Source organism: Miscanthus floridulus, chromosome 12, assembly GCF_019320115.1.
Source record: "Miscanthus floridulus cultivar M001 chromosome 12, ASM1932011v1, whole genome shotgun sequence".
NCBI lineage: Eukaryota > Viridiplantae > Streptophyta > Magnoliopsida > Poales > Poaceae > Miscanthus > Miscanthus floridulus.
This window is the reverse complement of record NC_089591.1, coordinates 15,081,297-15,099,961: the sequence shown is the minus strand read 5'-3', so window position 1 is coordinate 15,099,961 and position 18,665 is coordinate 15,081,297. Positions and strand designations below refer to the sequence as shown.

General features: G+C 42.0%; 1 long non-coding RNA gene across 2 annotated transcripts; it reads right to left on the bottom strand.

Annotated features, from left to right (window-relative positions):
* Positions 1–1,103: 1,103 nt before the first annotated feature.
* On the bottom strand, positions 1,104–2,507 carry LOC136498557 (uncharacterized). Of its 2 annotated transcripts, none has more exons than XR_010769654.1 (3): positions 2,377–2,507; positions 1,854–2,299; positions 1,104–1,598 (listed from the first exon to the last, which is right to left on the bottom strand). It is a non-coding gene; the product is annotated as an uncharacterized lncRNA (long non-coding RNA). The 2 variants fall into 2 exon arrangements; XR_010769655.1 differs by having other exon boundaries at positions 2,221–2,299.
* Between the last annotated feature and the right edge of the window lie 16,158 nt (positions 2,508–18,665).

The window sequence follows — 18,665 nt, the reverse complement described above, 5'->3', positions numbered from 1 at the left end:
TTTAGCCCATGGTAGGTGACTTGACAGTCACCCCTAGTCCACGTTGAGCTAATCTCAATGTTTCACCACTCCTCTATCAAATTATCAACCCCGCAAGGTTGTCTAAGTATCTTGAGTGCTTGATGTTTGAGCAGGCTAGAACCAAGGAGCTATTGAATACCTCGATTTCACTAGAGTTGTTCTTTGCCTTCTCTGGCGGGGATGAGCACAATGGCCCCTCATAGATATTTTCTAGAGCACCAACACAATGTTCTTGTGTTTCGACGGATTCTAAAAGCTCCAAGTCATCTAGTTGGCAACAACCACCAAAAGTAACAAAAAATCCGCTTGCAAGATGATCTCCTAATGCCACATGAGTATTGGGCCTTAGTTTTTAAGTGACCCCTAATTCACCCTCCCCCTCTTCGGCATGACGATCCCTTCAGCATGTTAAGGTGCGATTTCTTATTATGTGGATCATTTGTTTCATGGTTGAAGTGATTATGATGTTTTTGTGTGCATTGGATGGCCTTTGTGATCAATTTGGTGCATGTGGTTCCTGCAAACTGAATCATATCTTTATTGAAATTTGGCCCAAATTATATACAAAATTGAATTAAATTAGAATGTTTAGGTGCCTACAATACCACTAGTATAATTGTGTTTTTGCCATTGTGTAGGGAGTGGACAGTACGAAAGGCTATTTTTAAGTATACTTTGATACCGTTATGTGTTAAAACCTCTGGTACAAATATTTGAAACCTTCGGTAATAACCACATTTGTTAGTCACCCTCCTCTAAAATTTATTCTAATTAATTGTCTACATGATAAATGATCAGTATAGGTCCTTGCATTGAGGTTACCTCTTCATGTTTATATGTTTTTTATACATCGTCTTGAATGATGGATTTAGGGAGGAAATATTTGATGATACAAGTTTAAGACCACCAGCCAGCAAGATAGTTAAGCACACTAATGTTAATTATTTTCATAATATATTTAAAAAATTGGTTAATGTGACATGAACTAGATTACTAATGTTCATGAACACTGTATTTAAAATTACAGTGAAGTTTACTCTGAAAATGATAAAGCAACCATAAGAGACAACAATACACACATCTACTTAAGAGACAGTCAGGATCGAATTTCTTTTCCTGTGAAGAAACATACATGCTACTGTATATATTATTGTTATATATATAGTAGGTACATGCACATAACGTTTACATTGACATCACATGCAAGCAAGGGAACTAGTAGAATAATATAACATTCGGTGGTGCGGATAATCTGTATATATATCTTCTTATAATTAGTTGCAGTAGGAAAATACATATGTTTCCGTTCAGCCAAGATGATTGTTTGAAGAGGCGTGATCCAACCTCTTCGAGCCGTTCGGAAACAAGTTTCGGGGGCCGACGTGGTCACCATAGCCAGTAGAGGGCCTTCCATCGACGTTAATTGCTAGTTCCGCCTGCACTTGGCCTGCGTGCAGTCCACCGTTCCCGGCCAGTTTCCTCGTCAGAGCAGTATTAGAGGTGGTAGTCATCAAAAGGATGCAGAGAAATACAGGTAATATTCTTTTCATTCTTTGGAAATTGTTAATGACCTTCACCTGAAACAAAGATAATTAATGAAAAAGAGCATATGCGAATTTTAAAACAAACAGATAATATCATATCTAGTAACCTCGTTTATTCACGCATAAAGTGTTACCGATATGGAGTATCAAGTACCTTCTCCTTGCCCCTATTTTACTCTTTGTTAGTTATTTTTTTATTAGACCAGGATGTTATATTTATAGGCGATTGCTATTACCTACATCTTGTTCAATTGACTGGTGGGAATACTTAGCATGGAGTGTAATTACCACTTGTAGTGCATGCTCGACAAGGAGAAGTGGGTGAGTGAATTATTTGGCTCAATTGGTTGAAGAAATGACAGATGATCTGATGGGGTTCCTGTATTGCCATTTGGTGACCTAAGAGGCAACTTGTTCTTAGGTTACTGGTGCCTGTGCAAGGTGATGACAATGGAGGTTTTTGATGATTACAATGACAACTCAATCACTAGGGCTAATATCACTGCTACAAAAATGATTTCCAGCAATTTGAGTATTTTTGGACAGAGACTGATAAGGGTAATGGGTGTCCCGATCTTTCGGTGGAGAGGGATAACTTCAATTTCGACTGGAGAGACATTCACGGCCCGACTATAACCATCCAAGGACGCTGCACCTTAGTGATTGATACACCAATTCCAGCGGTTTGTCACGATCTTGTGGATGCACGACCAACCAAACAACTAGGGTTATTCCTGCAAGCAATCGAAGAACAAGCATGAATAAGTAGATAAGCACTCAATTTACAAATAAGATAAGGCGAAAGAATTACAATAAGGTGAGGTTCTGAATCGAGTAGAACGGATGATTTTGCCGATACATGCGTCTACAAGAAAGTAGCAGGAGCTAAACTTTCATCAAAACAAAACCCACCGAGTAACGGCAGGCTCTAGGAGCCTTAAGTACATGAGAGAACAACCATAGGGCTGCTGGGGTCATGCCGAAACCTTAGGACTCGGCCAATATGGAGCCAACATGATACATAGTCTATTGGCCAAAAATAGATGTCGCAGTACCTAGTGGACAGAAAAGGTCTCTATTGTAAAACGATAATTATGGCCGACCCCGAGATGATATGAGGGTGAGGTTGGATCCATTGGAAAATAGACTTGATGCAACACCCTAAAAATTATTCTTTTTGAAATAGGGTTAAAAAGATTTAATTTAGTATTTTTGTGCTCATAAAAACATAAAAAATAATAATTTTCATTAAATTAAAATTTATCATAGGAATTTAGCAACATTTTTGTGCATACATGCCATTGCATTTTGTTTATTGTGATGAGTGGTTTGATCCAAATTCAAATTTATTTAAAATGTTTTTGAACATGAATTTGAAAATGGCTTTGAACTAATAGAAAAGAAAATTTAAAAATAAAAGAATTTAAAAAGTTCCAAAATTTATTTTTGGAAAACTTACCAAAATTTCTCAATTTTATTTGAATTGAAAAGTGTATTTTAAACCATATTCAAATTCGATTTGGTTTATATTTGAAATTGGTTTTAAAATAGGAAAATGGAAACCTCTCTCCTCCTTCCCTTCCTCTCCCTACAGCCAAGCAGCAGCCTGTTTCTTTCTCCCCGCCCCACGCACTATCTCCTTGGCCTAGCCCAGCCGAGGCCCGCGCTGCACTTTCTTTCACCGCGTGCACCGGCCTAGCAGTTGCGTTCCCCGCCTCCCCGCGCAGTCGCTGATAGCCCGACCCCGCTCTCTTACTCGCTGCCACCCTGGGTCCGCTTGTCAGCCTGTCTACTACCTTCCGCTCGTGCCCGAGCCAGACACCGCCGTTGATGAGTCCGTCGCCGCCCCAGTCTATGTGGGACTCTGCAGCCGCCACTAGGGAGTCTGCGCTGCCCACTCCACCGCGCCTTGCCTTGCGGACCAAGCCTTCCGGCCCCCATAAATTGTAGGCCATGTCCGCCGCGGCACCCGAGCACCCGCCGCCCCTCGCAAGCCCTAGCTCAGTCGCCGTCGTGCTAGCCTAGCCGCACCACTGCCACCAGTAAGCCGATCCCGAGATTCGCGTCGAGTTTGCGAAGCTGCCGAGCCCCTTATTTCTTCTTCTCTCGCTCTATCTCGCTCGCACCGCATCGCCAAACCTTCACCGGAGCTTGCCGTCCGCCCCGCCACGCCGCCCGATGTCACACCCAATTTTAAAGATAAAATTAAATGCACAAAACTCGTGTGTGCCCAGGGATCAGTCACACACACACAAGCTGATAAATTACATAAAGTATCATCATGGTGTCTCTTACATCAGGTTCCATAATATAACTTAGTCTTACATCACACAGCGGAATATAAAAAGATAACTCTCTCGTGGGACTTCATCACAGGGAAGGTCAACTGGTTGACCACAAGCCTAATAATCCTCAGAAAATTCCTCAACCCCGTTGTCATCTGTTACCCATCCATGATTTTTGTCCAAATAAAGAAATAAACAAGTGTAAGTACTTCCCATACTTAACAAGATAAGATGGGGGTATGTAGCACAAAAAGGACGACACTGGTTTACTGCAGTTAGCACTTTTAGTAAGTCCAGATTTTATTATCAAGTTTAATCAAGTTATGCTTAAGCTCCCATTTGAACGCACTTAATCAGATATCAGCATCATCTGGATCAGTATCATCATAACCGTCATAACTGAACAACAATGAGTATCCAATTATTCTGTGAGTTTTTCCGGGCCGCTCATGACCGTGAGCATGGCTGTTATAACAGTTTGTTACCCTCTGCAGAGGTGGTGCACATTCACCGCGAGTCATGATTCCCATATGCCCGGGTTAATTACTCCCATGTCACTGCCAAGGTGAGCGGGCAGGGTACACTATGAGGCCATTTCATATGTTTCTCTAACAAGTTAGGGCTGCTAGGTTTCCTCGGCAGGCAGACGTAGGAACCCCCTTTCCTATGGCACATATCCATCACGGCTATACACATAGGAATAGAGGCAGCCATATACCCAACGTGGCAAGCCCCTCTTGCGCCATAAAGGTAACCTCTAACAAGCTAGAAAAGGTCCTATTACTGAGCTAAAGTCAGAGCCATATGACTCTCCTGGTTGCACTGTCAGTCCCAGCTTTTGTCGACAGATAAGTCCTTATGGAGGGCTAGGAGCAACATGATCAAAAGTCATTTGCACCTTCGCCCTATGGATCAGTTATTATAAATCATGTTATACTTTTAGTTCCATAGAACCATTCACCATCATGTAGATCATGTTCAGTTAGAGCACTAGCAATCTACCCATATGCAATTAACCCATAAGAGTCAAGGGAACAAGTCATCAAATGACTAGAATGTCTTTATGGTTATCAAAATTAGACACATGCACATGAGTAAATGATTAAAGTGAATAGGACATCAAGGTAGGCCCATGCTATACTTGCCTTGGTTCACAAACTCTTGCTGGTCCAGCTGGTCAGTCGAAGAACTCTTGATCTCCAACGTTCTTCTCACCTGTCTGAACGCGACCAACACAGCAACATACAACATTCCAAAGGCATTCATACAAAGCAAACAATCCTACAGTTAGAACAGTACACCAACAGTATAGAAAATAAGATAAAATATTTATGAAAATAATCTATGACTTGCTACGATCATGTCAACGCGAAGTTCACGAAAATCAGAGCTAAAACGCGAAAGTTATGAATTAAATGGGGTTTTCTATAGCACTTTATTTTATTAAAACTAATCATAAAATTTAAAAGATTGCAAACTTGATTTACAGTGGTACTAACACGTAGATTATGAAATTACGAAGCTAATGCAATTTGAACGGATCAATTTGGAGCTAAAACGATGATTTTATAAGCAAAACAGTACAAATGACATTTCTGTAAATACTGAAAAACGTACTTTGGACTAAAATAGTTTAGTTTACGTTTTCAAAAGAAGAAAGCGTACTCAGGAATTTACGCTATGGACTGCGGGTCCAATTTGCTAAAAACTGAGGGGTTCTTTAGCAAAACCACCCGCGAAGGGGTATCGGCCAACGGTGGCCGTTGGATCAAGAACGGATGGCTCGGAACAGATGGGAGGGAGAGAGAAAGGGGCGCCGGCGGCCGGCACAGTAGCTCCGGTGTGGCCGAGCCATGGACTGCAGGCAAGGACCTCACCGACGAGCGGGTATTTTGGCCTACGGGCCTCGGTTTGTGAATCCGAGAGCACCGGGAGAACGAGAGGGTGAAGGGGAACTCACCACGGCCGATACGGCGGCCGGAGAACGTGGCCGAGGAGGCGGTCGCCATGGCCGGCGGCATGGAGCTCACGGGCGCACACGGATAAGGCTCAAACAACCACAAAACTCACGAATAACCGCACGGGGATAAAGAGGGGAGCACAGGGATTCTCACCACTGGCGCAAAATGGGGACGGAGGCGGCTCGAGGACGGCGGTCCGCGCGGAGGACGAACGGCGGTTCACGGCGCTTCTCCGGTGCTGCGCGGTTGTGGCCTTTCCTATGCGTAGGGGAACGCGAGAGTGGAGTGGGGGCAGCAAGGGGGTGCGCGCGGGGGGTCTCGGCTTCGTATAAAAGAGGCCGGGGAGCTGAGAAGAGCGGGCGCGCGGGCAGTTGCGGAACGCGCGGAAAGAGGTGGGGGGAGGAGCTGACAAGCGGGGCCGGGATGTCAGCCGCTGCGGCACAGGTAGTTAAGGCGCGAGCTGGACCGGTGCGGTGCTTCGCGCTGAGCTGGGCCGCAGGGGAGGAAATGGGCCAGCAGGGAAAATGGCTTGCGGGCCAAATGAGGAAGGGAGGGGAAAGGAAAGGTAATTTTCCTTTTTTTTTCTCCAAACCAAATTTTCAAATAAGTTTTGAATCCTTTTGAGTTTAAATCAAAAACCACTCAACATATTAAATACAATGCTGCAGCATGAGTGCATCAACATATTACTAACCTTTTATTTGATTTTATTTTCACAAAAAATTATTTCTTTCCTATATTTAAATGCACACACATAATTGCTTAAATAAATAAATTTTACTATTTTAAAAGAATGAAAAATTTTGGGTGTTACACTCGACGCCGTAGACCCGCTATCGACCGCAAGAAGGCCCTAGGTGAGTTCATCATCTTCTCTTCTTGTTCCCTGTGCTCTCGGCCCGTCAAACCGTGGCCTCTAGGGCCCAAACTAAGCACTCCGGCGAGCTTCTCGCCACCGACCATGGCCAGCCACCGCGTCTGGTACTGTTCTGGCCGCCTGCATCTCTCTTTTCCCCTTCTTTCTAATGTGGGCCGTCCAGATTTAATCCAACGGCTTGAGTTAGCCCATACCCCTTTGCCCTTGCCTTTTTGCCAAAAACCCCTCGGATTTTTAATATAGAACCCTCGTCCACTACTTTTTAGAAATAATTCAAAATATGCCCTTGATTTATCTGTTTTGGCCCCTGCATTTTTCCAAAAATGAGGCCATGTCCATTAGGCATTTTTAATTCAGTTTTTAATTATTTTTAATACAAAATTGATTCCAAATATTTACATAGTTGCCACTAATCTTATTTTATGCGTAGTTTCTTCGTTTTAACTCCAATTTGGTCCGTTCAAGTTACGTTAGATTCATAATTGAGTAATCTACATATTCAAGATACTGTTAAATATATTTTCAACTTTTGAAATTTAAGGTAAGATTTAATCTATTATTTTATTAAAGGAAATCTTGTTTAATTTATAACTTCTTCGTTATAGCTCCGATTAGAGTGCTCTTCGCGTCTGTGTGTTTGTAGCGAGATGTAGATTTGTTTTACAAACTTTTCATCTTGATTTTATGCTTGGTGTACTGCTCTAATTTAGATCTATTGTTTGCTTCGTGTATGATTGCATGGATGCTTATTTGGTGCTTTATGATCGTGTCCAGTCAGTGAGCTTTACGTGTTGATCAAGGAGTTCCATTGAAGGCTTAGACTAGAAGAAGGATCATAGTTTAAGGCAAGTATAGCATATGATCTTCCTTATTGTCCTATACATCTTTAATCATTTAATCCATTCTGCATGTGTCTACCTTGACTACCACTAAGGATTTCCTAGTACTTTGTTACCTTGTACCTTATCACCTATGGGTTATTGCATTGCGTAGTGTGATGCTAGTGCTCAACTAAAGCCATGATCTTGTAACTTGACTAATAGAATATGCAATAAATATTAAAAGATGTTTTTAGCAACATAGAATCAAGGGGGCTAGAGCATTGGGCTGTTTTTATGGTGCTCTAGATTCCTCTTCCTAAGGACTTATTTGTAAGTGATCATCCGGGACTTATAGTACAACTGTGAGGGCTAAATAGCTCTGGCTTTAGCTCAGTATGAGGACCTTTTTGAGCTTGTTAGAGGTTACCTTTATTGGCATAAGAATGGCTTGACAAATCAGGTATAGTGCGACCTCTATCCCCTTGAGTATAGGCTGCGTGTCATTGTGCCATCGGGAAGGGGGCTCTATATCTGTTTGCCGAGTGAATCTAATGGCCCTAACTTGTTAGACAAACCTTTGAAAGGCTTCATTGTGAACCCTGCCAACCTTCCTTGGTAGTGGGTTAAGAGGCTCACGACCTCGGGCAAAAGGGTAAATCACGACTCACAGTGAAAGTGTACAACCTCTGCAAAGTGAAAAACTGGTATATCAGCCATGCTCATAGTCATGAGCAGCCTTGGAACCCTTACAGAATAGATGATGAACACTGATGATATTGATGATGAAGATGCTCACTAATGATTACCGTTTATGCTATTCATTATTCATGTTTACCTAATCATGTGTTTATGTGGGATTATGGATAAACTTGTTGCCACCCTATTGCTAAAATCATGACTCATTAAAAGCTAATCGTAGTTAACCAGTGTTAGCTTTTTGAGCCTCATGAACCCCATGTTATATTTGTTGAGTACGACATATACTTACGCTTGCTTTATTTTTCAAATATTTGGATAAAAATACCGAATGGGTACCAGATTGTTAGAGTTTGGAGGAATAAGGCCTGTGATTAACTAGTTAGTTGTCCCTATGGAACTGGAGTCTTTATCCAAAGATTGCAGTTATTTTTCTGCTGTTTGCTATCTAAGGTTATATTCTTTATGCTAAGTATATTATATATTGAGCATTGTCTATTGATATTACCCTTATTTGTAGCTATATGTGAGATTTGACTTCCTAGGCTCACATATGGTGTGTATCTAGTTTTGTTCATAAAACTAGGTGCTACAAAGTGGTATCAGAGCAATGCTTACTACTAGACGTAAGCCTAGTTAGAATTGGACGTTCTAGTATGCTTTCATCAATGCTTACTTCTTGTTTCCCCCCTAACCTTGTTATTTGCTAAAAGTTATGCTCACTTCGGCCTCTGTTCTGTTATGAAAACCTTGTCTCTATTCTCAATCCTCTCTCTTCGTCTAAATAGATGGGTCATAATGAGCAGACCACCAGCATCAAAGGTCAGGAGGACCAAGCTATGTTGTCCTCGACTATATTCAACAAGGAGAAGCTTGTAGCTATGCAACAACAAGCACTAGATGGAATGATTCAACATGGGAGTTCTCAACAGTGCTTGCCACAGGGTCAAACCAATATACCAAAGGGACCAGTGAAGAGACAAGTGGCAGAAGCTTGGAAGGAGCTAAAGTCCAATGAAGGTGTTCGTAGTAAGACGCTTGGAAGTTAGGATCCATGTCAGTGTTGTAAACATTATGGTTTTCCTTATCTTCGAAACAAGTAAACTAAGAGGGAAGTCAAGGTGAACTTGAGTTGTGAGGCCAATATGGATACGAAAAGGAAGGCGATCTCACTAGAGCCACTATTGGGAAGTGATCCACATTCTAGTTCTACTACATTGTCCTATCCAGCCCTAACCCCTTGTCAGATAAATTCAGACTTTAAAGAGCTAGAAGCTTCTCAAGCTAAAGCTACTTCACATGAGGTATGAATAGATGGGTGGACAATCACCTATAAGGAGTTTCAACCCCGAAAGATCAAGCAAGCTAGAAAGCGGTCCAGTCAAACAAAGATGAACCTTCAGAGTCAGCAAGCTGACAACACTAAGCAATAATTCTGTGGAGTATGACATCATAAAAGATCCATCTAAGATCGTGTGTTATCATTGCCACAAAGAAGGTCATTATGCTAAATTTTGCCCATGGAAGAATCAACAAATATACCATGGAAGTGCCTAGAGTTAGATCACTATAGGGTTGCCACCAGTAAGCGTTAGTGATGCCCAACCCGAAAGAAGCATTTGATGAGGATAGTGAATGAAGGAGTCAGACGGACTATCTAAGATCAACAAAGTGGAAGATGTGTTGACCCCACTATCATACAAGTGATGCTACCCTAGATGCCCTCATAGCCACACCTTAGTTAAGGAATAGGAGTTTGTGCCCCTTTATGTAATAAAAACGATAATATCGCAAGTTGAGTCAATGATTGAGTTGTGCACCTTTATTGCTTTGTTGATTTGTCATTATGCTTATGCTTGTTTTGAATCTTTGTAATGAATACAATGATCTTGTGGGGTTTTCCCACAATTTCATTTAGTTTATAGACCTAAGGCATAAGGATTAATGCAATAAATAGTGAGTTTTGGCTTATCTCCTGTTCTCTCTATCCTATCCTTTGGAGCAACCTGTCTTTATCGGCTTATATCTCTATTTTTGGACTACCAAAAAACATAAAGAAATTATGTACAACAGTAGACTTCAATATCTTTCTACGGCCACAAGAATCACCCTAATAGCTATTTTGGTTATGGAGTTATGAAAATCACAAGACAATGCACCTGTGCTGTCTGAAGCCTGGAATAGTTTCTATTGTGCCCTGTTTTCTCTTACCTTACCTGCAAAATCTGGAAAAGTGTTCTATAAGAAAGTTGTGGGTAATTTTATAAGCTTTCGAACAGTATAAACTACAACTTTATTGGATTAACAGATCTTGAGTTATGGCTGTTTTATTGTACTGCTGTTTTCCTGTCCGCGAGGAAAATCGAGTTGTTGGTCTATACCCTTGCACATGAATTTCTTTGGATCATAGAATTTCTTGATGATAGTCAACTTAACACAGATGGAGATTCAAAATATGCTTTGGTGTCCCCTACTTTATCTTTTCTTAAGGGGGTAGCCAAGTTGAAGGATTTGTAAGATGAAGTATCATACGTTCTGGTGCTTCATTTGAAAGTATAGGTTATGTCTCCAGAGGAGAAGTCACTATCAAGCGTAGGTATCTTTGCTAAAGATGTGTTACTTGTTGGATCAAGGAGCTTGGGTATTTTCCCATATTGGTTATCACTTCAAGTTATTATCAATTGGGAGCCAATCTTCAACATACCTAGGACAAGTAGGCGTTGATGACATAGGAAGGAGATATCTAATAACTACAGATGGTTCTATGGAGTCTCAGGAAATTCCAATGATATACTAAGCATGACAAGAAGGTTTGGGATTGAAAAAGTTAATGATGTGATTGGAATCCACTAGAAGATGTGAGCAGAATTCAGAGTTTTAATAATGAGGTTTGGTTAGAGGTTCAAGGAAAGTTTATCCAAGACCATCAAGATATTGATAGTGTTACTAGAGAAGGTTTTAAGTTCAGATCAAGAGACCTCAGGTAAGTTTTTGGAGGAAAAAAAGAGAGGTTGAAGTAAAACCAAAGTATTAGCTTTGCCAGATTTGAAACAAAAGCTTTATATCTACTATGATGCACTCTGTCAAAGGTGTGGGATGTGTCCTTATGCAAGAAGAAAAGTAGTACCTTGTTCATTAAGTCAACTAAGGATGTGTGAGTTGGACTACCCAACATTTTATGTGGGGTTAGCCATTGTAAATCATGGAAGTACTATCCACTTAGACGTAAAAGTGACATCTAAGTGGATCACAACAATCTAAAGGACATCTTCACTAAGATGGTTTCGAGCTTGTGACATCATTTTTGGATTGAAGCAATCAAGGTTTTATGACTTGCAAAAGTGCTATCACTTGGAGAAGCAAAGTCATGGCCGGTGCCCTTAGCAAGGGAGAGTTATGCTAAGAAGATTCGGACGACACCATGGATTTAGAATTGTGTTCAAGAGTTGAGCAATTTGATCTAAGCCTATATAGTCCTTAATGTTTTAAAGTTGGTAATGGAACCTACTTTGGATCAAGAAAGTAAGAAGGCTCCATTGGAAGGTGAACATATGAAGAAAGAGGTCTAATAAGTATGGACTAAAAAGGAAAGGTGGCCTAGTAATTTGAGTTACCTGAGAATTGTTCAAGGTACCTGTCAAAATCATGAAATCAGTTGGGCAAGTCACTTGGAGTAAGGTCCACAGGTATGCAAGGTAAAGAAGAATCCAAAGGCGGAGAGTCTGCATCTCTTTTGTCACCATCTCCGTGAATCTCGAGGACAAGATTCATCTTAAGGGGGTAGAATTGTAACACCCTAAAAATTGCTCTTTTTGAAATAGGGTTAAAAATATTTAATTTGGTATTTTTGTGCTCATAACAACATAGGAAATAATAATTTTCATTAAATTAAAATTTATCATAGGAATTTAGCAACATTTTTGTGCATACATCCCATTGCATTTTGTTTATTTGATGAGTGGTTTGATCAAAATTCAAATTTATTTAAAATGTTTTCAAAAATGAATTTAAAAATGGCTTTGAAATAAAAGAAAAGAAAATTTGAAAATAAAAGAATTTAAAAAGTTGTAAAATTTATTTTTGGAAAACTTACCAAAATTTCTCATTTTTATTTGAATTGAAAAGTGTATTTTAAACCATATTCAAATTCGATTTGGTTTATATTTGAAATTGGTTTTGAAATAGGAAAATGAAAAACCTCTCTCCTCCTTCCCTTCCTCTCCCCGCAGCCCAGCAGCGGCCTATTTCTTTTTCCCCCACACTCTCTCCTTGGGCCGGCCCAGCCGAGGACTGCGCTACACTCTCTCTCATTGCGCGCACCGGCCCAGCAGCCGTGTTCCCTACCTCCCCGCGCAGTCGCTGACAGCCTAGCCCTGCTCCCTCACTCGCTGCCACCCTAGGTCCGCTTGTTAGTCGTCTCCTACCTTTCGCTCGTGCCCGAGCTGGACACTGCTGCTGGTGAATCCGTCCATGCCCTATCCACGTGGGACTCTACAACTGCCACCGGGGAGTCCACGTTGCCCACGCCACCATGCCTTGTCGGGCGAACCAAGCCTTCCGGCCCCCATAAATAGTAGGCCATGTCCGCCGCATCCACCTAAGCACCCGCCGCCTCTCGCAACCCTAGCTCTTTGCCACCGTGCTCGGCTGGCCACTCTGCTGCCACTGTAAGCCGATACCGACATTCACGTCCAGTTTGTAAAGCCGCTAAGCCCCTTATTTCTTCTTCTCTCGCTCTATCTCTCGCGCCGCATCGCCGAACCTTCACCGGAGCTTGCCGTCTGCCCTGCTGTGCTGCCCGATGCCATAGACCTACCATCAGCTACAAGAAGGCCCTAGGTCAGTTTGCTGTCTTCTCCTCTTGTTCCCTGTGCTCTCGGCTTATCAAACCGTGGCCTCTGGGGACCAAACTGGGCGCTTCGGCGAGCTTCTCGCCACTGACCATGGCTAGCCGCCGCGCCTGGTACTGTTCTGGCCGCTGACATCTCTCTCTCCCCCTTCTTTCTAATCTGGACCGTGCATATTCAATCCAACGGCCCGAGTTAGCCTGTACCCATTTGCCCTTGCCTTTTTGCCAAAACCCCCTTAGAATTTTAATATAGAACCCGTCGTCCACTACCTTTCAGAAATAATTCAAAATATGCTCTTGATTTATCTGTTTTGGCCCTTGTGTTTTTCCAAAAACGAGGGCAGGTCCATTGGGTATTTTAAATTTGGTTTTTAATTGTTTTTAATACAAAATGGATTCCAAATATTTATAGAATTGCCACTGATTTATTTTATGCGTAGTTTCTCCGTTTTAACTCCGATTTGATCTGTTCAAATTGCGTTAGATTCGTAATTGAGTAATCTACATATTCAAGCTACTGTTAAATATATTTTCAACTTTTGAAATTCGAGGTTAGATTTAATATATTATTTTATTACAGAAAATCTTGTTTAATTCACAACTTCTTCGTTATAGCTCCGATTAGAGTGCTCTTCACGTCTGTGTGTTCGTATCGAGACGTAGATTCGTTTTACAAACTTTTCATCTTGATTTTATGTTTGGTGTACTGCTCTAATTTAGATCTATTGTTTGCTTCATGTATGATTGCATGGATGCTTGTGTGGTGCTTTATGATCATGTCCAGTCGGTGAGCTTTACGTGTTGATCAAGAAGGAGTTCCATTGAAGGCTTGGACTAGAAGAAGGATCAAAGTTTAAGGCAAGTATATCATAGGATCTTCCTTGTCCTATAGACCTTTAATCATTTAATCCATACTGCATGTGTCTACCTTGACTACCACTAAGGATTTTCTAGTACTTTGTTACATTGTACCTTGTCCCCTATGGGTTATTGCATTAGGTAGTGTGATGCTAGTGCTCAACTAAAGCCATGATCTTGTAACTTGACTAATGGAATATGCAATAAACATTAAAAGATGTTTTTAGCAATATGGAATCAAGGGAGCTAGAGCATTGGGCTATTTTTATGGTGCTCTAGATTCCTCTCCCTAAGGACTTATCTGTAAGTGATCATCCAGGACTTACAGTATAACTGTGAGGGCTACATGGCTCTGGCTTCAGCTCAGTATGAGGACCTTTTCTAGCTTGTTAGAGGTTACCTTTATTGGCATAAGAATGGCTTGATGAATCGGGTATAGTGCGGCCTCTGTCCCCTTAAGTATAGGCTACGCGTCATTGTGCCATCGGGAAGGGGGCTCTATATCTGTTTGCCGAGTGAATCTAATGGCCCTAACTTGTTAGATGAACATTTGAAAGGCTTCATAGTGAACCCTACCGACCATCCTTGGTAGTGGGTTAAGAGGCTTGTGACCTCGGGCGAAAGGGTAAATCATGACTCACAGTGAAAGTGTATAACCTCTGCAGAGTGTAAAACTGGTATATCAGCCGTGCTCTCGGTCACGAGTGACCTTGGAACCCTTATAGAATAGATGATGAACATTGCTGATACTGATGATGAAGATGCTCACTAATGATTACCATTTATTCTATTCATTATTCATGTTTACCTGATCATGGGTTTATGTGGGCTTGTCGATAAACTTGTTGCCACCATATTGCTAAAATCATGACTCATTAAAAGCTAATTGTAGTTAACCAGTGTCAGCTTTTTGAGCCTCATGAATCCCATGTTATATTTATTGAGTGCGACATGTACTTACGCTTTCTTTATTTTCCAAATATTTGGATAAAAATCCCGGATGGGTACCAGATTGCTAGAGTTTGGAGGAATTAGGTTTGTGATCAACCAGTCAGTTGTCCCTATGGAACTGGAGTCTTCACCCAAAGATCGGAGTTGTCTTTCCGTTGTTTGCCATCTAAGGTTATATTCTTTATGCTAAGTACGTTATATATTGAGCATTGTCTATTGATATTACCCTTATTTATAGCTATATGTGAGATTTGACTTCCTAGGCTCACATATGGTGTGTATCTGGTTTTGTTCTTAAAACCAGGTGCTACACTTAATAAAATTTCTATAAAGTGCTAGAGTGTCCCAATTGGATTTCGTATGAAGCCATGGTGACTGTTGCAAGTTGGGACAATTCCGCGGTCCGAATTGAACATCCAAAACATGTTGGACTTGACTCTTTCTTTCCTTGAGCCAAAAGTGATGTGGTGGCTTAGGGGAAGATATTAGGAATACTTGGACTTGATCCCCCAATCAACTTCATTAACCTCCCTTGCTTTCCATATGCAATCTAACCTTCCCTTAATCCATTTAAGTAATTCTGAAAACAAAAATATACACACTTTATGGTGCAACACCAATTCATCAAATGTATCAATGATAAGCCTCATATAGAATGGTTGCACCTTTGGCTTAGAAGTGGTTGACATGGTCGTATCTGAGCCGGTGATGTCCTCATCAAAGACAGCTCAACCAGGACCCACCTCTATAGTGTCCTATATATGAACCAAGCCGTGTTTTAAAGATGCATATTTAAAGATGGCTCCAACTCGAGCCACCTTTGAAGATGAATTTGTAGAGGCGGCTAGAGTTGGAGCAGCCTATAAAGATCATTTGTAGACACCTCTACACTACAAATGGTCTAGTTTATATGTAGCAGCTCCCTTCTTCCACATCGGGAGCTCCCTTCTTCTAGCTCGTGAATTTACTGCAACACGAGGTGGAAGCAAGGGGGCCTTGGGCTTTCGAAGATAAGTACATGATAATCTAAGCCCCCTTTTCAAGTTATAGTGTTAGATTAATGTGTAATCAGGGTTTTAATTTTCTCTCTCTTCCTTGGTGGTTGAGGCATTTATGGGTGCATTTACATCAAATCTTTGAATGTACTATGGTAAATTTAGTAGGGGAACAAGATTGTACCATAATTTAGTGGCCATGTCTTCATTTTCGTGGTTTATTTAATAGTTTTTAGAGAGAGATTGGTTTTCATCTAGATCTAGATCTTGAACTAGGGTTTGGAATTAGTTTTTCTGTCAACATTTATATTATTTTTCATTTAGTAATTGGGATTAAGTTTACATGAACAATAACAGGTGAAATATTTCAATTAATAAAAGTAAAAATACTTGTTTAGAGGTACATTAGTTTGCTAACTAGGTTATTTTAATCAAGGAGCGGAGGGCCCAGTAGGGCAAGGCAGGGCGCTCGCCCAACCTTAGCTTGGTCATGGATGCCAACTCGAGTTGCCCTCAACAGCCATCAGCTATGGATGCAAGGACTGATTTGGTGAACCGCTGGAGTCTGTACAGAACAATGAGGAAGAAGACAGGAGTCAAGAGAGTTAGAGAATTTTTTTTAGAATCTCAAACTTAATTTATTAACTAATCTTGGAATAAGAATTACACATGCCCTTCGGCGGGTTGATAAACTAGACATGCCTATCTACTGCCTCGTATATGGAGCCGCTAGTCAGCCTATGTGCATCCCCATTAGACATCTGACCCTCGTGGATAAACTGAACTGAGGTGAAGCTCTCTAATCTTGCCTTGATCTCTTGAACAACATGTCCATAAGGCCCCAAACCTGTGCCTCGAATGTTTTTAACAACATGTATCACAGGTCACTATGACTTTCTATAGCATCAGATCTGTTGCCAGTGCTAGGCTTTCTCTACAAGCCACTGCCTCCATGATTTCAGGATTAGAAATACCTTTAGTTACCACAACCGAAGCTCCAACAAACCCACCAGAGGAGTCCCTTGCCACTGCCGAAGCTGATGCTATGATAGAGTTCATGGATATGGCTGCATTGACATTTATCTTCATGAAGCTGGTTAGAGGAGGGATCCATGGTACCTTCTGTACATTTTGGGGTTGTTTACTTGCCCCTAGAGGTGCTGCCTATTTCACAAGCTCCAGGTATGACAAGAAACTCTTAACAAAACAGTATGTGGATAGAGGGCTCGCGCCCCTGCCACACTTCACACGCCAGCCTCACCCGCACAGTCATTGCGTCATGCTTGCCCTACCACCCAGTGACTACGTGCCTCTGTTGCATCATTGGTGTGGTGCCACACCAACATTGCCACGTTAAATCTTGTCAAGCTCGCTCGCGCCACCACGCCATGCTATACACTTGCCCTACCATGCCGCAGCGACTACCATGTCGCTCTTGCTGATAGAGCATGGAAGGTTGGGAGGATGGGGAATGGGTGTGAGGAGGCGATGAGAATGAGCACGAGGTCCTGCACAACAGGGGAGAAGTAGTGTAGCGGTGGCGGTGTTGAGTGTGACAGCTGTGAGGTGGAGCAGGAATAAGTCAAACGGAAGTGAGGAGGGCCATGATGTCAAAGGCCCGGCTAGGATATGCGGTAGGGAAAGCACGGAATGGGTAGCCAAGTGGCGTGGTAGGTCCTAAAAAGCTAGGTCTATATTTCTTGCGTAACCATCGTTACACATCCTTGCCCCCATGCGCTACACGATTGTGGGTGTGCAACGCATCATGGGGAGAGGGGCACTAGTAGAGAACAGACCTTTGATCCTCGGCCAAAATGGGCTCTAGTCCCGGAATTTTTTGCGCCCGGGACTAGAGATACCTTTAGTCCCGGTTGGTGGCTCCAACCGGGACTAAAGGTCCCTGCCCAACGGCTACTGCGCCAGACAGAGGTGGCAGGGACCTTTAGTCCTGGTTGGAGCCACCAACCGGGACTAAAGGTATACTTTTACTCCCGGTTGGTGGCTCCAACCGGGAGTAAAGGTCTACTCCCGGGCCGTGGCTGCGCCCGGGGTTGGAAAGTTACCTTTAGTCCCGGTTGGATCCATCAACCGGGACTAAATGTTCTCCCTTTATAAATCGGCCGTCTCCTCCTTCCTCCCCGAGCCCGAGCTCAGCACATTTTGAAGCTCACTGCAGTAGTGTTCTTGCTTCCTCCCTCCCTCCATTGTTCCTCCATCCATTCTTCGATTCCTCCATCGATTTCTTTGATTCCTCCGTCGATTCTTCGGTTGTAAAGGTTACCAATCTCATACTCTCATTTTTCACCATTTTCTTATGCCATTTTGTTCACTATATATATTTATGGTTCTTTATTGTGGTTTTTTTTCATTTGTAAGCAATTTGAGCTCAAAATCACTTCAAGCTTGCATATTTACATGAAAGAAGGTTAAAGTATATATAAATATAAACTTAGAAAATAGTTAGAAAATTATAGCAAATCCGTACTAGTTGAACTTGCGGACCGTGTTCAGCTCGGCGAGCATGTTCTCTGCCGAGCGGTAACGGACGTCAAGGAGGAGCTTTGATTCTACGAGGGAGAGCGATAACGGTCGTGGAAGACCGTGTTCCCTTGCTCGTAGAATCGGAGCTCTTCCTTGACCAAGTACGGTGCCGTCCGGTGGAGAAATGCTCGCCGAGATGATCACGTAAGCAAGGTCAACTAGTACGGATGGTTATTTATTCACATGTCCCGATATCGTCACAGTAGTCTGTCAATCACCGTACCTAAACGTAGTATATATAAATAAAAACTTAGAAAATAGTTAGA